The sequence below is a fragment of the Cuculus canorus genome, chromosome 2 (assembly GCF_017976375.1).
Source record: "Cuculus canorus isolate bCucCan1 chromosome 2, bCucCan1.pri, whole genome shotgun sequence".
Classification (NCBI taxonomy): domain Eukaryota; kingdom Metazoa; phylum Chordata; class Aves; order Cuculiformes; family Cuculidae; genus Cuculus; species Cuculus canorus.
Window position 1 is genome coordinate 31,801,224 of NC_071402.1, and position 19,336 is coordinate 31,820,559.

At 38.0% G+C, this 19,336-nt stretch overlaps 1 long non-coding RNA gene across 1 annotated transcript in view; it reads right to left on the bottom strand.

Moving 5' to 3' along the window:
• LOC128851148 (uncharacterized) overlaps nucleotides 1–19,336 on the bottom strand; it is a 203,229-nt gene that overhangs the window by 120,858 nt on the left and 63,035 nt on the right. The gene's annotated exons all lie outside the window — the stretch shown is intronic.

Genomic DNA, 19,336 nt, shown 5'->3' on the forward strand with positions numbered 1-19,336 from the left:
AATGCCATGCCCTGGCTTACCATGCTGTATTAATGGGAGCAATAAATGCCATGGAACACTGCTAATTAGAGCACTGTGCCGTCACACTGCTGGTCAGGCTGGTGAAAGTTTACTGAACACCACTTAGCAGCAATTGCATATTCTTCAGCTATGCTGCAGATTTTTCCAATCAGAATTATTTTTTGAAGTAAGATGAAACAAAATAAGCTGTCATTTTCAGAAGCTTGGTAATAAATATATTTCTTATGATAATCATTGCAGATAACAGAGACATTAATGCTGAGAGAACTCAGTTACTTACATTAGTTAATATCCAGAATGGCAAGGTTTCCCTGCGTCTGGCTATTTTGAAGTTTAGCAAAATACATTGTACAAAGAACAATTGCATACAATTTTCTACCCAGCAGCTTGTGTAATATTTTTATGCAACTACCACAATAAGGAGGAGGCCCAGTGAACATGAACACTTCTAATTACTTCCATATTGTCATGTGATTTAAAACTGAATCTTCTGTTTAGTATTAAAGCATGTTTCAAATTATAGCAGTCTGTTTAGCTGTTTTAGCAGCTTTAATATAATTTACAAAGGAAATGAAAAAGATAAAGGTGTCATATGTTGGATATTTGTAATCTAGTTTTAAATGACAGGAAAGGCTCTAGTTATATCCCCTCCTCCTCAGCATTACTTTTTCAACCTTTTTCTCTAGCAAGGTCGCTGCCCACAATCATGTCACCTTTACCCTTTGTCTTCTCATCCATCACATCACGTATTTTTTTCTTCTTGTACTTAGCTTATAAGATTTATAGAGCAGGGACCATCTCTTGCATTTTGTGTTCTCTAAATCTGATACATAATATATTCATAAGTCACATTCACCACTTAAACGCCATTTATATGTTGCTTCTAACTGTTCATGACATAAATTTCCATCTTGTTTAAACAATGCCAAGAATCAGAACATATTAATATAGATTAAATCACAGTTAAGAGTGTTATTATATTGTAATGTTACAATTTCTTGTTTGAATACAAAACCTCTCATGACTTTTGTGTGCAAGAAGAGGTAAAAGCATTTCTGTTTTGCAACAAGAACCATTTCTTAGCATTGAGACTGGGGCATTTAGGAGCCCCTGCATCCACGACAGTAAAAGGTAAAAGCAGGCTGGTCTGGCTCCTTGCTCTTCCCAGGAGGATGTAAGAGTGGGACTCGGGCAGTACCTGGGCAGGATGCAGAGCTTGGGCACAGCTGTTATGAGCATGGCACTGACAATGCTTCTGCTCCACAACTTTCTGAAGGGTACTGTGGGGGGGAAGGGGGGACTGGGTGATGTTTTTCAACCTCACAGTTTTATTTTAAAGGGGAAGGCAGGAGTGGGGGATGCTAACCTTAAGTCTAAGATCATTTAGGAATAATATATCTAAAAGAGAAGACAAGCATTCTTTTCTATCCAAAGAAAGGACAATGGTTGTTTCTAGACTGCTGGAGGGCTATTACCATTTAAATCCAGTTTGCTCTTCTTCCCAAAAAGTTGGCACTCTCACTACAATACCCAGGAGTTGATGGCTGAATGATGAAAATGTTACAGAAACTGGCATCAGGCTGTCAGAACATTAGGAGAAGGCCAGTGGTTTTCAGATATCTCAGAAGTCTGGTTGTCTATTTATGCCTGTTTGCAGTTCCTTAGATTGCATTGTGCAATCCTCAGCTGCACCAGCTCCCATGCTTGGACATGGAAGATCAGTGTCTCCACTTCCATCATTCTGGTACATTCGATAAACACTATAATGGAGAGACAGACATCCTACTCACCATCTCTTTCAAAAGAGCTCAGCTAGAAAGAGGATTGCGAGGTGAGGCTGGTTTAAAGCTGATATTGAGATGTCTTAGTTAAACATGTTCCATGGCTTCTGCTGTACGCTCCATTCCCATTGCAGCCTAATATCCAACATCAAATTTCATACCCTACCCTGCCACAGGAGACCGATGTGCCAGAAAGATAAGCACTGTGAAATCAGCATTCATGTAAAATTCAAAGTAAACACAAATAGAATATCTGGAGCCAAGTTTATAACTTAAACCATATATTCCTGCTGAATTAATGGCATCTGAGTCTCTGCATGTAAAACAATTTAATTTTAAAGAAATCTAATTAATTATTCAAGACAGTGTGCTATTATTGTGTTAATTCTTTCATTTTTATCAGTTTGTGCTGTCATCATTTATCATATTCATGGCTTAAGACAAATTTTTTTGATTAATTGATTATGTATAATATGGCTAATAGTCACTGTGGGGATAAGGAAATTAAACTAATGAAAAAGTAGAAGAAATGACTGCAAAGAGCTATGTTGGCAATATTTTGAGATGGTTTAATTTTCATACACTAACATATTATCTATGGAAAATATAAGCATTCTTTAATTTACATTAAGGTTATAAATCAGAGATTTGAATATAGAGGACTAAAATCTGCCAAGAAAAGACACATACCTACATAAAACTAAATTTACAGAGATTTTGCACTGTACCAACTTTCAGGTGCTGAAATTTTCAAAACCTCTCAACTCTGGACAAGTTAAAATGCAATTGCAGTAAATGCTGGGTTAAATTACTGCAGGCCAATTGCATTTAGTAGATCATAAATATGCTCTGGAATGATGCTAGGGTATATTTTGTTCTTCCACAGTTTATAAGGAGATTTATATAATTTTCAGGTTATAGCACACCACTAACAAAACAATATACAGAGGTTTGGCCACTGTTTACTCATTGTTTTTACTGATATAATAAAATAGATGGGTATGAACCAAAAAAAGTACTGGGCAACATTCCCAGGGAAGGCTGTCCATTGTCTGCTTAGTAGGGGCATGGAGATGGTCAAATTTGGCCCAAGCTAACCAGAAATTCATAACAGTCCCAAGCATAGCTTTGGAAATAAAACCAGACACTACCAATAGGAAATCTGCAAATGGCTACCCCTTTTTAGATGCTCCTACAGTATGTGCGTAGGCCTTTCCTTGACAGTTGGCATCCAAGCCAGGCAATGGCACGATTACATACTAACAGAGATGGAGCCATCTGGTTTGTGACGAAACAGACAAAAAAAATGATGCCTTAAACAGAAATTTCTGCACAAGTTTCTAAGCTGTCAGCTCTGATTTGATTGTGAGCACCTTGAGGTTTGAAATTTTACTTAAACTTAATTTCTGGAAATAGATTATTTCAACAGTAGTTTACTTCTGAGAAGTATTTCAACAGGTTTGTTTCATTTTTAATTTTATTTTCATTTTAATAAGGGGTTGCAACTCATACAATTGCAACTCATGCAATTCTAGTGTCACTTTTTTGGAGAAAGCCAGTACCACGTTGGAGCTGAATAAGACCATGTAACACATTGTCCATACACTGCACTATTAACCTAGGAAAGATGTTTCCTGTCACAGCATTCTTTAGCTTCACTTTTCTCAAAGTTTCTCCAGGTTAAATCCACTGGAAACCTCCAGAAAAGCTTTTCTTAGACTACAGACACAGAGAAAGGGCCTGAAAATAAAACCAGAGACCTGTCTAGCCTTTGGAAGAACTTCCATCAACTTTAAAAGGCAGATGCCAATTTGTAATTTGTTCTGAATAAATCCCAGTGGGATGCAGTTCTTGACCTTAAGGGAACTGTGATTTTACAGCAAAAGTTGCTAATGAGTTTTGATCTTCTGACTAACAAACGTCACCACACACTGACCATCAGTTGGTGTCTACTGACACCCACTAACTCAAAACTATTTTCAGAACTCGGCCATGAAGTACTGTAGAGTAAAATCTTCAGTGAAAACTGAGCCTGCAATAAAGAGCATGATGCTTCTTATGAAGACATACGAATAAGCTTTAAATTGATAAATTTTGAATATTGATGCTTTATGGTATGAGAAGTGTGTGAAAATAAGATTGCTGTTTTAATCATATTTTTTACTGGCTTTTTCCCCAAATTATACTAGCAATAAAGACGAATGTTTCAAGGCATCAATTTTAGCCCTGTGTTTTATGCTGACCCTTCCTGACATCTGAGATTCTGCAACATTGGAAGCTGACATTAGTAGCTGTTCAGCTCTATCAAACTGGAAATTTCACCTTATTAAAATACAGTTGCTATGGAAACACCATAGTTCTGTGATTGTTGCTTGCAGGCTGTATAGAAAAAAATCTTAGTACCAACATTCAAGTCAATGCACGTCATTTTAAAATACCTTCTTGGTGCTCTGATGCTTTTAAAATGAAAAAATACCAATAGAAAATGTAAGTCGTACGACTTTATCTTAATGTACTGAAAGAGTGAAAGATACATTTCAACAACAATCTTAGGAATATGCCATAGAGAAATAATACCTAGACAGAGACTGCTTCTGAAATCACATTTTTTTTGTTGAAGCTAACACTTCTAAGGGCCCAGCACCTATCGCTTTTTAATCCATACATACTTATTTCATTTGGATATTTTTATTTTAATATTTTTTTCCTTGGGTTTTGGAGGCCCCTATTCTTCCTTGAGAACTCTAAAAAACTTACCTTTCAAATGTGTATCATGGTATTATCCTCTATGACAAGCAAAATGGGCTTTCACAATTAATAATGAAGCACAAAAACTGATAAGCCATGTGCCCAGGATGTACAAGAAGCCTTGAGTAGAGCAGTAAATCCAACTATGCAACAGTGCAGACTGACCTTCATTCACTTCACCAGGTTAGAATTATTTTTTTTATTGGCTTTTTGGACAAAGATTTATTTCCTTACTCTATCTTCTGTCATTTAGGTCAGGAATACTTACTCAGGTTGTCATATTCTTTACTTTAGTAACATGCATAAAATGGAAGAAGAGGGCACACAGCGTTGGGCAGTCACCTATGGGACCATCTAAGCAATAGGAGGAATACAGTAGAAGGTGTATTCAGGCTGCAGAAAGTGATTGGAAAGGATGGATTCTGTCACATAGCTAAGAAACCGAAAACTTTAACTATTCCATGTGATCAGGCAGGAATGTGACTAAACAGATTTACAATCTACAGACATTTTTACTCTACCGTTTTGCCAGCCAGCCAGTATTTTCAGAATGCCTGACAAAGACATTGTGTTATATTATGTACAGTAGGAAAGTTACTTATGGGACACATGGGCTCACTAATTTTTGTGAGTATCTGAATCTCACAGGTAGACAGACTTCCAATAATATATTACTGTCATAAACAACTTTTGGCATGAATGGGAAGTAAGTTGCTGCATTCAGTGTCTATCAGTTTTATTTGCTGGGTTTTTTTTACGCAGGACTATAGGGTCTTGAGTTATTTGCTTCCGTAAAATGTAAAAGATTGATGAATACTTCATTATTCAGTATTTGTGTCAGAGTAATTTTTATCTCAGTTACTGTGCTGTTATGAAAGGTAAGACAGTTCAACTAATTACTTGTCCAAGAAGACCTTACAAGGCAACCATGACCCCTTCTTTCTATGCAAGTAGTCTTAGATCAAAAAAACCTACAGCAGTATTATGGTGTTGGAGAAGAAAAACACAACAGAAAGTAACACAGTGACTGAAGAAAAATTGGAAAAATTATGAGAGGAACATGTAATGGGGTCAGATGTCAATCTCTAAGTCCTCAGGGTCGCAAGGCACAATAAGCAAAGGCAAGCAAGGCTCCACTCCAGCAGAAGTGGCCTGTGTGCAGCTGGGTTATGCCAGGCTGGCTAACCTTCAGTTGCCCCTTGCTACATACAGCCTCCACTAGCACTGCTGTTCCCTTGCATCCTGTATGGAGATGTACAGTAGGCCCATATTTTATTGCAAATGAGGTGTAAGTTTCCATCTGTCATTAGAAGTCATTACCTTTAAAGACTAGCAGCCTTAACAGTCCATAAGCCATTACCTTGCTCATAATTTAACCTATTTTGAGAAAGTTCCAAAGTTGGACACCATATATACTTCCGTAATAATTTGACAACACTTTATTTTCTATTATAAAGCCATGGAACATTTTCAACAGAGTCTACAACTACTCTTTAGCTAAATTGCAATGCTACAATGCGGAGTGCCCAGTTCTGGTTAAAAAATGAGTTCATGCATATTATGCCATTTAATTACAAAACTTGATTTTTGTTAGTTAATTGAAATGCGTTTCTCACCAGAATGTCACAGATTCACAGAAGCCTAACCTTTCTATGAAAGCAACCCATTTAAACAGTTCAGCAAGTTTTGCTGTTGACAAGCTGTCTAAAGGCTTTTTTTAGCTCTTCATAGTCATAGTCAATCACAGACTGCACTTCACTTTCATACACTGTTCCAGCTCACCTCCAGCATTTACACAGTATCCATAGGCTAGGTTAGAACACCAGTGACAGATGTGCATACACTGCTCACAACAATTCTGCTGAAGATGCTCATGCCAAAGTGGTATCCACCTAATCTGCTTGGATACTAAAGAACTGCAGAGCCAAAGGAGAAAAAAATACTAGCCAAAAGTTCTCAGTAACGAGGTGAATAGTCACAAGTCAGTACTGAGAAACAGATCTGTTAATAAAGACCATTTTTTATTTACTTTCAGATTGGCACTATAACTCAAACTGTTGTAGCAATCATATTTGGCATCTTAATAAGAAATAGTTAGTTCTAGATTTTACAGGACAAATCTAATGCCACTAAACTGAGCATGTAGTACCTTAATTGTGTCATTCTCAAGGCTCCATTTCTCAGACGTCTACATGGCCTTTAATGTGTTTGCATGACCTCCCATTAACACAATCATTTGTTATTAGCAGGAGTTTTGTAGATGCAGTGAGGCGAATATGGACCCATTAATATGTATGAGTTACACATTAATATGTGTGAGTTACACACACTAGGGCTTACTACTTTCCTTCTACATACAGCTAAGTAACTGCTAAAAAGAATACAACAGATGCAGGAAAATATTCTTAGCTACAGACATAAGGAATTAATTTTATTGAATGCTTTTTTTCACGTTTCTGTTTTCATCTTGACTCTAGCTTGATGATTCTTGCTGCTTTTAAGTTCATTCTCATTAATTTCATAATGTTTTCCTTTGCCAAATAAACATCCTCCCAGATATTTATTTTGATTTTTAAAGTTAAATAAAACTGGCCTCTTTTCCACAAGAATTCTATGCTTTATCTATTTCTTTTTTTTTATTGTATCTGTTCTTCTCCAGACTGTTGAAATGCTGTCTTGCAGAAAGGAAGGCAAGGCAAGCTATCACATCTTAATTAACTCCCCTAATCTCTGGGCTCTGAATTAAAAAAGGAGTTCTTTGTTCTTCTTCACTTATGGCCTGAAAAAACCTTCAATTATGCTTCAGGAGAAGAATCAGAGCTGTGACCCCTGGATTCAAGTTGCTGTTGTTTCAGCCTGGATGTGATTCACGTCCAGACACAATATTTACAAAACTCCCCTTTCCTTGATATTTTCTACCAGCTGCATTGTCTGTTGGCCTCATTGGCTGGTTTCTGTGGATGCTATACTATCCTCCTCATGTATTACATATAGACCAGAGATGCTGTTTAGCTATGGATTTTGGGGAGAGGGGTGTTCATAGTTGGACACTATGGATACTAATTTAGTTGGACACTAAATTGGACACTAATTTAGTGGTAATTAGGTTTCCTACGAAGGCATCAGGCATTACAGTGGTGTACACTTCAGCTGAAGACTCCTACATATCCTTTCTCTTACTGGAGTTTAATCCTCGAGTTAGGCTACTCCATTAAGATTTCTGGTTTTGTTTAATTCAGGTGTTCATTCGCTAATGCTTACTCCTAATTTAGTAAAACCCTTGACAAATGGGTTAGAGTTGCCCTCCCTGGTCCAGTAAATATGGATCCATGTATTTGTACAAATGGAGAAGACCTAATAGTAAATTTCCCTATCTAAGCACACTGTAGCACTGTGTGCTAAGAAAACCTCACTGGGAAACTGAAGACCGTGATTTGAGGTCCTTTTCCCTTTCTCTCAGAATACTAGACCTACAGGTAAGATCAGTGGAAGCCCTGTTTTGATGGTCCCATCAGGAGTCAAGCATGGCCAAATGCTTCAAGTGCCTCAATAGTGCCATGGTCTCATGCAGTTATGCGTGTGCCGAACAGCAAAAACACCCTAGTATCAAGGGGCACCTTAAGGGAGATTAAAGGTCACTATTTTTCTGTGCCTTGACCTTGCATTTGTGCTAATGTTAAGTATCCTTCTGTATATTTTGTCCCCTTTCCCATATACATTATTGCCAGTACATACTTTCTTTTATCCCTTGCCCAGAACATATCCAGCCAGTGCAGGTGCTCAGTTACCTCAAACAGGCCACAGCTTCTTCACTTTCTGTATCATTTTCTTGTTACCTTTAATGCCTTCAGCACTTTGCTTTGCCCTGATATTTCATGGAAAGGTTTACATACTGTAAATTGCCTCCTGCCTCCCTTCCCATTAAGTTACCATCTGTTATACATTATCCTCAAATGTTATTTGCAGTCCAACAAACTTCCACTAAAAAATATGGGCTATTTCCCTTCATTTTCTTCTTCACTGTAGATTTGGCTCTGTGTAAAGCGTTTGCAGCTGTTCAGTGCTTCCTCAGAGGTTTATCTGCTACCTCAAGCTTTATCTGCCATCTCTTGTATCTCTCACTCAGTTTCTTGATTTTTCATTCTCCTCCTTCTTTTGCAGATGAAAGAATGAAGAATAAGTGTGCCCACAGTCTCTCTGCAAAGGTCTGCATCCCCATCCAGCCTCTGCTATTACCATCAAGTTGAATATCGGAGCTGGCATCCTTTCAGCTTATGCTATGAACCCAATTGCCCACTCAGGTACTACAGTGAAATGCAAAAAGCTGCCAGGGGAAATAATTTTCTGTGTTTTAACATTTGCTTCAACAGACTGTTTTCTTCCCTTTCCAATACAACTTTTTATTTGATCCTGAACTGTACTAAAGAGTGTCTTTCCTGTAACATTTCAGGCATCTGTCCTGAAGCTTTTCATTTTGCCCCTTCTAAGTGGATGCTACGAAGATCCGTGTACCCATGGCTTTTCTCCCGATGAGAGGGACAGGTGTGGCTGGCTGTCCAGCATTGCCCAGCAGTGTTTCTGCAGCCAGCCAGACCATTGAAAGGACCACCACTGTCACCCTCCTCGGCTGTTATTATTCCTCTTTCTATTAAATGGAAGACCACTATTTCGATCCCACAAAATTCTGTTTACAGTCAGTAGAACTGTACTTCCAGAATCTGTTCAGATTATTATTCCTTAGACTAGGCTATTTTCTGTGAGCTATTTGTACCCCTGCAATGCAGATGGTATGCAATTTGTTCACTGATTTCGCCAACAAGAGCAGCATTCTTTATCCCTTTTAATGTATGTATGACTTCTTCCTGTCCTGTCTTTTTGCCAGTGACCTGGCCCTCAAAGGTTTCCTCAGTTGTCACCTCATCTTCAGACTTTTCTGTTATAAGTTTTACGCCTGGTCAAACATCAGACTAAATCACCCTTTGGTATGAGCATCTTTTATTAGCCAGCAAGTGCATACAACTTCCTCCCAGAGGTGATGCTTCAGAGGTGATGCTACATCAACTAGGCTGCACTTCTTCTTTCTGTGGGCTGAAGGCAAGTTTGGAGCCATCTGTGAGGATTTAAAGTTGTTGCTTTTCTTCAGGGACTAAGGCACTTCCAAATCTGTCCTAAAATAATTATTGAATGAAAAGTTTTGACTTCTGCAGATTTATTTCCCTTTAGGCCACCCTGCACGTTCTGAGCACAAGGAACGTATTTATTTTACATTTACAAAAAGGTGGTATACTAACATCGCCTTGCTCTGGTCTGTTGGTATATTACGATTATGTCAGAAACCCATTTCTCATCTTCCTGAAGAGGAATATGCTATGAAAAATGTATGCAAAACCAATGGTACTGATGGCAAAGACTACATGCTAAAAGGAAGTAAAATTTTCACAATTTTTACTTCTTTTCAGCTATTTCTAGACAAATGTTGTTGACAACAGCCTAAATATTTTACCTGCCCTTCAGAATTTACACTACAAAGGGTGCTATCATAGAATAATGACAGTAGGATAAAGAATAAAATTAATCATATGAAAGTCAATAACATTGGTAAACGTTTTATTTCATTGTATTTCAGTATTTTGGAACATATCTGACGCTCAAATGAAGGAAGTTCAAAAATCTTGCAAGATTAAATATGGCACAGCAATGATTTAATACTATTTCATAACGTATGGTTGACTTAAACAGAATTGGAAATACAACCTCAGCAGGTGGAATTTCAGGGATAGATCCCAAGCACTGGAAGCTGATTTTCTGGATGCCCCCTGCATTACAGTTTGGACAAATTAAAACCCTCATAGGTGTCAAAAAAATCCCTTCTCTCCCCTTTAATGAATTTTTTAATAAATTTTATAGCAATGATACCCCTGCAAATATTCATGATGGTATTACAGAAACAGAGATGCTCTAGTATAGCCTCTACAGTGACAATATCTGCTCCTTGTTAAATTGGTGGCAGAGTTCCAGTGTTTCAGGACACATTTAAATGGAGTATAGGCATAGCAGCTTTCAGCAGATATATTTAAATCTAGCACTTTGATATTGTGAAACTTCTGATTATAGATCACACCGCAGAAGTTAGAGCAGAATCAAAACTAGAGTTCATTTGCTTTCTATTACCCCGTTTTGGCATGTTCTGCTGTATCTGAGTTGCCTCAAGTCACAGGGATTGTTTGAACCTGGTTTATAGTGTCCAGGAGAACACTGTTCTGGCCAGACAGATTGTGGAAATCTGCTCTCAGTTTCCCGACATGTCTGACTGGAGTCAGTCCTTCAACATGCCATGTGTATGCAATGCACAACCCAGTGTCATTTTTTATACACCACCAGCAGCACAGAAAATCACTGGAATTGCAGCCCATATGTCTTAGGGAGCTGACCAGTGAACTCTGACGTTACTGAGTATTTAAGCCTTCGCTGCAAAGAAGATAAGTCTTTCTTTAACTACAGCAGCACTTTGCAAGACAAAATGCCATGTTCTGTCTACTTCGTGCTTGAAGGAGAAGTTGTGTATGAAAGTTGTGTATTGACTGACTGGCTTCCTACTTCTCTGTTATGTGAATCTATTCTGGCTTGATTATCTTTTTTTTTTTTACTTTCCCAATTACTTTTATACATAAAAAAATACACGTTCAAGCTAATTTATTTACCATAGATAAGAAAAATGTTCTAAGCAACGTGCTTCAATTGACCCTGCTTTGGGCAGAGGGTTTGGACTGAGGGGACCTCCAGAAATGCCTTCTAACCTCAACTATTCCATGATTCCGTGCTTCAGCCCTCTAGTTAAAAACCATCCAAACTATTGGGAAAATATCTTGCTGCCAATAAAGATGAAGAAAATTTAAAAATATTTTATAAATACACAAAACAAAAGATCTCTTTTTTTTCATAATTGAAGCATTGCATTTTAACTGGATTTCAGCCACTTGGTTTAGTTTTACAGTACTCAACTTACATTTCTAAAGAAAAAGTAATTCCATAGAAGCAAAGAGGAATTTATTCTTTAAAAGATGACCATATAGGGCAATTTTGAAACATGTTTATTTTTCTTCCCCTCCTGCCATTTATTTTTTAGTAAATAGATTTCAGCTTCAAAGACCTGATTTTTTATACTGGAAAACATGTTTTTAAAGAATCCCTCAAATGGGGCCCTTAATTTTGACTGCTTTTAAGCTGTAAGCATGTTTGCATGAATATTTTCTTAAGCTGTGCTGAACTTGCCATCTTCAGTCTGTCCTGAGGCAGGAGAGAACAGGGTGCCAGAATGGTTCACATGAAGGTCATTTCATGTTATTTATGATGGCTGTAAAACTGTCAAATAGAACAAAATAACTGGATTGTTTCTGTAGGGACTACTGGCTCTGGAGAAAAATATGCCCAGGAGATAGGAGATCAAGGTTTTTTGCCATTATTGACAGGGCTTTAAACTAGATGTGAAGAGGGGGGAGGGGAATATCAGGCTTGCCTATGACAAGCTGCAGGAGGACACACAATGGTTTAGAGGGATGGGGTGCTGGTATTGGCCCTCCACCCATTGCCCCGGGACACGCTGGGGATGCCGCAGCGCAGTTGAAGTCTTGTGGAGATCAGTGGGAGGCTCCTGAGGTAGCAGGTGCCAGCAAGGAAACTTCCACAGAACAACTTAAGGGAAATAAGCGGTCTTCCACCTTGAAGGTGACGCAGCCAACAGCACAGTTGAAGCGCACACACCTTGGGCAACAAGCAGGAGGAGCTGGAAGCTACAGTGCTCCTAGAAAGCTGTGATCCGGCTGCTGTTACTGAAACTTGGTGGGACAAATCCCCTGACTGAAGAGTGGCTATTGATGGCTACAGGCTCTCCAGAATGGACAGAATGGGAAGGATCGGTGGAGGCATTGCCCTCTATATTAGGAAATGGATAGATTGTAAAGAGCCACCTGATCAAGGAGAGCCTACCAATCAAGCCTTCTTCCTCCAGCTACAGGAGGCTTCACGCTTACAAGCTCTCATCCTATTTGGAAGGAGGAGGAGTGACAGAGTGGCTTTGGTGGGCACCTGGTGTCTAGCTGGGGTCAACCCATCACAACATGGCCTTCCACTTCACAGCTGCCTTAAAAAGAAGCTATAGTATTTTAGTTTCTTATGACTCCATGTTCAGAAGCCTGATGCATATTTATAAATCTTTAAACGCCCAAAATTTTCCACATATTATCTGCTATAAGAACTATTTGACGCATTTGTATTTTACCAGCCTTCTGCCACATTCCTAAATTTTCACACACAAAGAGACCATAGGGGCACCCTGAAAGCTTTCTGAAAACAAAGGTCAAAGAGTCCTGGTGTCTGTGGGCAGACTGCCTTCTGTGGCCCATCCTTTGTCACTTCTGAGGATATCCAACCTCAGGCAAACACTGGGATGAGCTGGCCTGCAGGAAGGCATTCTAAATTTCACTAGGTTGTGCAGCTGTGAATGAAAGAAACCTGTTGCCAGTTCACCCAGACTGTACACTTCACAGATGGTGCATAGCTGTTGTTATATCCCATTTATCTTTTAAAGACCAAAGTGCATCAATAAACACATACATTAAATAGGATTGTTCAGAGTAAGAAGATTTGAAAAACCTTGTTCATTTGTATCAGATGCAGAAGGTGACGCATAAGAAAACTCTGAGAATGTGATTATGATGTTTCACAGTATGTTGTGTGATAAACTTCAGAATTTTAAAAAATACAAAGACCAGCTGTTAAAAGTTGTAAACAACACTGCCCAGAAACGAAAAATTCAAAAAGGGCTGGGTTTAGACAATCTGGTTTTACACATAGCTCATCACTGAGCTGCTTTGATGCAAATTTACGTTATCTTTGTCAACACGATATGTTACAGTCTGGACACATTTACCAAATATTTGATTCAGCTGTAAAAGTGAATTTCTGAAAACACAGTCAGAACACAAGTGGATGTAACTTGGGTGACTTCAAAGGACGTGTGCCTTCCTGTAATAGAAGCTATATTTCCCTAATAGGTCTTATTATTACTTATATGAGACATTCCTGGACTGCTCCAGCAATATATAGGGGCTTTAAGTATAAATTTTGCATCCATTTGGAGGTCCATTCACAGTCTTTTGTTGGATAAAACAGATAAACCCCAGATTTTTTGCTGATAAAACCCACTACACCTGTTAATCTCTATCTGTATCTTTTGCTGAAGCCGTTTCTGTGGGTTACCTTCTGTTGTTTGAGGGGCTGTAGAGATGGGAAGGGGACACAAAGAAGATATTTTGAAAGCTCTCCTTGCCACTGCTGTTGAAACTTCAGTATTAGGGCTCAATGACTCAGGTGCCTATTTCTGCAGCCAGAGCCTCACAGGATTTCATCAGAAATTGCAAATGAAATGCAATGGAGAAACAGCAAATGTGTTTTGGTTTGTAGATGAAAGCAGAAAGGATATGTTATTCATTCCAAGCAAACAGATATGGAATGAGCCCTGCAACAGCAAAGCCCCTCACAAAATACCACTGAATTAGACATTACATCTAAATGCATAAATTTTACTTGCACATTACCCAAAGTGCTTGCCAAAGGCATAGAATTTGTAAGAATGTGCTCACGTCTGTCTCCCACAGATCATTCACTATCATGAAAATGACACTATTTCAAAGTGTTAAGGAAACTGGAAACAATTGCAAAGATTTTCAGAAGCTGGAAACTATGGTGGTGGCCTGACAAGGAGATGGCCCAGTGTTGTTTTAAGCATGGCAAGGGAGAATTAATCTCTGTTTGCTGAAGGCAGTTGAGCAATTGAAGAATTTCTACTACTATTAGGATCGCTGTTTTATAGGGAAAATCTAGCTCTCCTAACTCTGTGCTGGAAGAAAATTATTTATTTCTCTTTTCAAATATGACCTTAAGATTATTTTTTTTAGCTTATATTTTAATCTCTTTCTCTGAAGTATTTGAGATATCATGGCTAAAGGACACTTTAGAACATATAAATGACTGCAATGCATTATGTTTACAGCTTTTTTTCAGTTAAAATGAAGAAAAAATCCAGTCCCCTTGGCTCTTTGTCAGCAGCTAGCATTACATAAGGTGACTTCGTCCTTATGCAGAAGAGTCTGTAGGGTTTTTTTTGTTTGGGGTTTGTTTTCGGGGTTTTTTTTGAATTCTTGCTGTGTAGAATGGCTCCCAAAAACCTGGCAACACAGTATCAGAATCAGAAAGGTGGCAAATCAGGCCTGTGCAGGATCCTTAAGACTTAGTGGCTTTTCACTGCTCCCAGCTCAGAAATTCCCTTCCATGATCTGGGCAACCAGTATGTGATAGGTCCTAACCCGAAAAACATTTTAAAAAATCCTCCTCTGCCATTCCACTTCCCACTTTGTCCTTCATTGTAATAAGAAGGTAGCAGCTATGTGGCAGCTCTAGTTGCCTACAATAAAGGTAAGGAAGAAGTTGATTTCCCTTACGCTTGAACTCACCGTTGTAAAAGATATAAAACTGATTTAGTTTGGGGTCTTTCAGTGGAAAGTCACATCTTATTGGATGCTAATATTTTCACTATATACCCACTGCTCTTTTCCTTTAGACTAAATGAGTGCTCACAAGCCCTCTGACCCTTTATTTCTCCTTTCTCTTCTGGCATTTTGAGTCAAATCTGCATCAGTGTGATTCAGAGTGTTGTCTGAGGTGATTCTCCTAATTTCTTCCTTTTTTAGTCCAGAGTAGAAAGTCACATTTCATATTAAAACAGTTACCTCTGCGGTGGTAGCTATTCATTTACTAGTGTGTTCCGGTTCATAGCTGAGGTGCCCCTAGGGATTGTGAAGGAGTTATAAGAAATAACCATACAAATGATATTAAACCGTAGCAGGCTCCAGGGGAAAAAAAAAAAAGAGTAGATTTCACCTCTATTTTTTTACTATTTTTAGTAAGTTTCCACTTTAACTTGTAGACATGGTAGAAATAACTATGGCAGTCTCTTACGGCATTTTAGTTTTACCTTTCCAAGTATAGCCCAGTGAGTGGTGCAGGTTTGCCCTTTACTGCAGTCAACTGAATAATCTACCTGCAGAAACTGATAAGTAGAATGGATAGATGGATACCATGACTGTTTAGCTCCAGCAATGAAAATATACTATTAATTAGAGTGGGCCGATATTAAAGGCTTAAAAGATGCCAACCTCATTAACTGGCATAAAGAGAGTAACCTTCTCAATAAATAAGTCCCTGAGAATAAAAAAAATCGTTTCGCCCATTAAAATCAGTATTAGCTTATTGATATTTTGGAAAGAAACACATCAGTCATTTTTAAACAAAGTGATATTGGGATGTGAAAAACTAGTCTTTTTTATGTAGAAAAGCACTGAACTTTAGTTGTGTTTCATTCTGATTTGAATGGAGCTTCATAGCTATTTGAATCAAATGCAGTTCTGCTGTGAAGTAGCAATGTCATCTGCAAAGCAAGTTTTGGGACTAATATTTGAGAGGAGAATTTAGTGCTATTGCAGGAAGAATAAAAGTTTTGCCAAACACTCCAGAAAAAGATAAAATCAAAATGAAGGTGCTCAAACAGCTGTCTGTGAGACAAGGAAGACCTGATATGTATGCTTCTTTGGAGGAAATTTCCAGATTTAATAAATCTTCTTCACCCAAAACGTGACCTAGAACTCTCACTGAGGTTGTACAAGGATGTGATCGTATACTGAATGGAAAAGGGGCTATGGAAACAAGATGAGAAAGGCATACAAAGCAAGAAGGCAATCTGTGATGAGCTGTCATGCCTGATGGTGAGAAATACTTCTCTATAGCAGGTTTTTTTGGAGAAACCATTTCCCCATGGCCCTTCTGTTTAAATCCTGTTATGCTGAAACTGTTACCACAGTCATGTGCAGCATTTTCTGTTGTCTTACAGAGGTCTCATCAGACCACAGTGAAGAAATGGGCAGGATTCCAGTGTTATCAGTTTATGCCAAGGAGCGGATGGCTTCCATCGAGTTTTAGCAGTCTTGTTTTTCTTCTCCATTACCTCTGACACATAAGTCATGTTTTTATGGTAAAAGTACACGCTACTCAAAAGGGCAGAGAAGGCATCGAGTGTAAAACATGTCAGAAATATCTCTCTTTCCAAAAGAAACAAACTTCCTGTCTAGAAATGTCACTTCGCACTTTTACTTTGCTGCCAGGAAAAAGAGTTCTCCTCGCTTTCCAGAAGGTGAATGTGGCACTTGATCTCAGGGTAGTGTTACTCTTGGTACCAGGAAAGCATAGAAAGGAAGGGAGGTCATGTAGATGATACAGAATACTAGATCTCCCTCAGCAAAAGGACCCTCCTGATTGTTCAGTTTGCTTTATTAAAGTTTTTATTTATGTTATATTCGTGCATGTAGGAACAGATTCAGATAAAATAAGTAATAACTCATGGGATGATGTCTCAGCATCACAGTTAACAGTATATCTCCTCTGGATCTGACAGACATCCAGTATCGTTTGAGAATATCTGGCTTGTCTTGAGTATGCAGGATATAAAGTTATATTGGAGAAATGTCTTCATCTAAACATGATTCTCATTAAGTTTCTTACTGTAGTTTATAAAATTCTTATTTATAGGCAGAAAACTACACTACATGTAGGTATCTATTTTTATTAAAAATAGAATAACTTCCTAGTAAAGTTAACAAGTTAATTGATTTTTACTCTCTAGTGTATTTGATTTTCTAGACTGGAGCATTAACACTTCCACCACAAAGGATGCTGTTGTACTGCTGACACTGTTAAGAAGCCATCTCATTCATATCCACACTGTCCCTTTGTACTGCAAGAGTACGATCACATTGCTCTAGGAGGCAGTATTTTCCCTTGGTCCCCTGCTGTATCAAAAAAAGACTGGCAAATTTGGACACAGGGTGCTGTGACAGCTATTACGGCTGTTGCCTTCAAGAACAGGACAAAGGATTCTCAAAGACTCAAAGGCATACAAAACCTTCTCTAGCGGAAGTGCTCATCCATGTACCTTCACACATAGCTAAGTTTATTTCCATCTGTGCAACGAAAAGCAAAAGAATTGAGTAAATGATTACTTTAGAGTTTCTCTGAAATAAATTGATCTTATAAGAAGGAGTTGTTTAAATGTTTTGCTCAGTTTGAATTCGAGCTGACCAGTCCTAGGGAAAGCAGAAGACCATGAGATTTGGTACAATCACTTTAATGTAAGCTAAATTGTTTTAATTGATTAATGTTTTTAATCAGTGGTTTTACATGAAATTGATATAAAAAATAGATCTGTGACCTCAACAAGGAAACACTAACAGAACTATCACGTGACCTCTTTTTTTGTTTTCTCAGAAGATGAGCAAGAGCAATGCTATATAAAGCTATCTTTCTTTTTTATTACACACTCTAGTGGCACAGCAACAGAGAAGTTACCAAGAGAGCAGTCCAAGTTCCTGAAGACAAATATATTACTGTATTGCATTCTATGCTAGGAATAGTGTTCTTTTAACTGAGGTAGTTTTGGGGCACTTTCAAATAATTGTATATTTTATTTTAAGAGCTTGGACCAATGTGATTTCATTAATAATCACAAACAATATCTTTCAACTCCCTGTCCTTATGCATCATTTGAGATTCAGTTTCCAGCATCCCCATCACAGTATTTTAATGTTTTGTTAGCATTGGCCTGTGATTTTCAGAGCCAATGAGAGTAATAAAAGCTAAGAACTCTAACATAAATAAATGCTAAAGCAAGATTACCCAAGTCTTAAAAGCTGCTGCAGTGTGCTAAATTTTAGATGTTTCTCTCAAATCCACAGTGTAATTTAAGTCCTAACTGGTTTTTACTGTATTCAATTATTTGATTGCAAGAAAGTCTCGTCAGTGGTTTTTATTTTTCAGTCAAGTGTGATGCAATATAAAGACAAATGCTTTCCTGAATGAAAAAAAATAGACTAACATGGTATATGGCTTTCTAAAGAAAGGTGTACCCATCGTACTGTAGTTATCTTTCCATTTTTTTCACCTTGTACATATTGCACATGATAAGCATGGAGCCAATCACTTGACACAGCAACTGAGCCAATGATATGAATTGTGACTTTGCAGAGCTAGAATTCTCTTATGGGATTTCAGTCTTAGATGGCATCAGAGTATGGATGTGAGAAAACTTCACATCATTTAATTTCAAGACACTGAAAACCAAAAATCTGTTACTGATTCGAGGAAGCAAGATAAGGGAGCAGACAACTGCATTTCAGGGCAATTCTTTGTAGAACCGGTCCAAGACTTAGAAACTTTTCCAGTTCTACAATGCAGCAGAAGACTCAATTTTCAAACCATGTCCAGCATAAGTGCAACAATTTATTCTGTCTGTGTGCCAGAAAATTAATTGCTACTGGTATAACTAGGTTTTTAGTTACACAAGCACCAATACATACATACATACAAGTGGAAACTTGGGTTCACAACCCTCTGTGTTCCCTTAAATATGTCAAAATATATCTATTTCTGCCTGAGAGGAACTTACAGGTAATTTGTTTAATTTTTAGCTATTACCTTCACAAAAGAAACAGTAATCTACTTTTTGAGTAAGCTGTATTTTGCATGTAGAACTGGAAAGGGGAAACACACGATTTTACTGCTTCAGAAATAGGTCAAGAAATATACATTTTCATGCATAAATTCATAGTGAAATTCACATTTATTCCTCAGTAGCTCTATGCTGGCTTTCATTTCTTTCTTTCCAAGACAACATTAACGTG